Below are 3,013 nucleotides of genomic sequence, written 5' to 3'. Positions count from 1 at the left end.
TGGAACAATTAACTTGAGGTGTGCATGTGCTACAAAATAGTTTTAGTAGATGATGATGTGACACAATTGGTGATGTGAAGGGCTGATGGTTCCCCGCCCGTTGTTGCCCGATATTGTAGTTCATTTGACATGTCAATTTTGGCCAGGAGTGTTGATTCACATTTGTACATGACTACATAGAAAAAGAGCCCCAAGTAACATATTGTTTGCTTCAATGGAACATCATCAAACAAAAGTAACAAATTTCAGTCGGCCATTCCTCCATCATCAGTGCATTGCAATGGGAACAATAAGGAAATATAACTATAAATGGAACCAAAAGGAAGAAAAATCAAAATGTCCCCAATAAATTTAGTGTATTGGGTTGTAACAAAGGAAGGTGGAAGCAATATAAATAACATTTCAGTCAATAGTACACGCCTTCAAGGTTTGCAAATAAGATGATTCTGCTTTGACAGCAATGGCAGCACTGGATGGAAAAACATAATAGAACATAAGCTTAAAATTAACTCTCATATGCACAGACATAAAAGAAGTGTGAAATCACAATATATTTTCTTTACTGGAAAATATTTTAAAAAACTCAATTGCTCCACTGTCGGCGGAGGGTCAATTGCAAACTCAGTGACATACCCTTCTTGTTAGAACCAAGGTTGTAGCCTTACACCTGCAAGACTTACGACCATGCTAGAAGCCCTTCCTTAAAAATACTGAAAAATAGAATGTGAGATAAATATTATTTGGAATATATCAACAAAATCTGATGGATTATTTTGAAATGTACCTAAAATCTCGTGTTTTCCAGTTAAGCAAATAGCATGTATGTTCCAAAGGGATACTATGACATAGCTGCAAGGCTACAGGTGAAGGGCACAAATTTTTTTGTTGGATATTATAGTACGATAAATTCAGCTAGTACTCTATGATTGTCATATGTGCATTTGTATGAACCTTATGGCTGCACCAATCATTGAAAAAAAACGTGCAAAAACTACCCAATTGCATTATGCACATGAATTTTCATTTTCCTTTAAAAAGGTAAGAGAGTAGTACTGTAGCAATGCACAACCTGAATAAAAATATATGAAAATAATCTGAGATACAAACACACACGCAGGAAAATTTGCATGTAGTCTCTGTATCATATAATGAGTAATCTTTCTGAAAGGAAGTGAAGTTCCTACTTCGAATGTTAACGAACGACTATAAGTAATTCATCCGGGGGCATTCAAAGGCATATTTTTACAGTATACTGAACTACTTAGCTACATACAACCAAATTTCGGCAAAGCAAACAAAGAAGATGACTCGTTACAATCAAATGTTAGATTCAAACAAAAAATGTGTAAGTATACCTGCTTCATAATTTGCATATTGGGTAACACTTGTGGTCTTCATCATTGTCCAGTTTTCACCAGCTCCATAACCAAGTAGTGTTGAAGGGAGCATGACCTGAAATAAATACTTCATGGAGAGAAAGAGTACAAGCATTAGAAGAAAAGTCAGTATATATGCTATCCATACATTTCGATACAGCTCGCATTAGACATGCTTCTGGAAGGATTAATCTGTGTTCAGTAAGAAATCATACTGTGCATTTTCAGTCCTATTTCGTGGTAAAAACAAAGAGAATCATTATTGAATTTCAACTCACTTACAAATGTCCCAGGCTCTTCTTCTCAGTATGTTGTCGGCTGATCTGTGAATCTAATAGTCGGCCTCAGATGGGGCCGATGAAACCAAGTAACGAACGCCCAACGGTTTACACGCATCGGCATCCTGAAGAAATCCAGAAATCAAGCATGCACGATCAAACAAACAAAAGCAGGATCTGGCATGGATGGGGAAGGAGATGAGCCGATGCAGATTGCAGAGTGCATAGATCCTCCCATCACATAAAAAAAAGCAAATCTAGTAAGATAAACTACGTTTCTAGTAGTAACGCCATTGAGCAAAAGCGGCCCAAAGGCATAAAAAAGATGACCAGGTTTCCACTCTGATCTACTCTGTTTACGAAGTTGCAGGCCAGGATACGCTAAAGGAATATAAGTTGAAGTTAACCAGCTAATGTTGTCTTGACCAGAGAGTGGAAGCGGGAGTTGTAACCACATCTCTAAACGTAAAGAAGAACTGAGAATACGTGCGTATGCCCAAATGTGAAATCTAATCTACCACATCCTTGGAACTCAGAAGGTTCAGGAAGGAACATTGGAATGGTGCCATGGAAAGAGCAAGCAAGATCAAACGGAGCATAAAAAACCTAGAGGGCCTAATTCTAAGAAAAATAAGTTAAGATCGACGAAGAGGAACTGTCGGGGCAGCACGTTGGCACAGTCGCCGAGCAGGCCGTGGTTGTAGCCGACCGTCAGCCGGTTGATGCAACAGAGGTCCTCGGCGCTGAGGCGAGCCCACCGCAGCACGCCAACGCGGAGGGGATCGAGAGAACCACATCACTGGACACCACCCTGCCACCATCGCGTCAAGCCATGTTGGCCGCGTGCGGGCATAGCGTGCGCTCCAGCTTCGGCACCGCCCGGGCCATAGAGGGAATAGGTACCGAATGACGCGAAGAGGTTCGACATGGAGAGTAATGGGAGCCCGACGCCGCTCGCTCGCCGCTGGTTCTACCCCCGATGGTGGCCGCAACCCTAGAGCGTGGCCTCGTGGGGTTTGTGTCGTTTGGGGTGAGATAAAGATGGGGAATGGGAGACGATGAGGCTAGCTTATGAGGAGTTTCAGACTTCAGACGCAAAGAAGGATGGTTTGATTGCAACGACGGTTCGCTTCTGATTCCGTTGCTTGGGGAAGGAAAAGTCAATAGGAGGGCGCGCCCGACTGTTCAGATGGGAAGTCTGGCTGCTGCGCTCCGTTGCGCTGGACGCGGTGCAGGGAAAAAAAGGGGCGATGGGTTCGTCTGATTCAGGGGCAGAGAGATATGTGGTCAGCCAGTCGCGTGGGTCCATCTACTGGTAACTGAAAGCAAACGGGACGAAATCACTGTTTTGACCTTGTC

General features: G+C 42.7%; 1 long non-coding RNA gene across 1 annotated transcript; it reads right to left on the bottom strand.

The window, feature by feature from the left end:
- Positions 1–215: 215 nt before the first annotated feature.
- LOC123112188 (uncharacterized) lies at positions 216–2,753 on the bottom strand. The gene is made up of 3 exons (XR_006455265.1): positions 1,659–2,753; positions 1,356–1,464; positions 216–710 (listed from the first exon to the last, which is right to left on the bottom strand). It is a non-coding gene; the product is annotated as an uncharacterized lncRNA (long non-coding RNA).
- Positions 2,754–3,013: the final 260 nt, after the last annotated feature.

Source organism: Triticum aestivum, chromosome 5B, assembly GCF_018294505.1.
Source record: "Triticum aestivum cultivar Chinese Spring chromosome 5B, IWGSC CS RefSeq v2.1, whole genome shotgun sequence".
Classification (NCBI taxonomy): Eukaryota; Viridiplantae; Streptophyta; class Magnoliopsida; order Poales; family Poaceae; genus Triticum; species Triticum aestivum.
The sequence above is the reverse complement of the archived record's forward strand: the minus strand, read 5'-3'. Positions and strand labels throughout refer to the sequence as shown.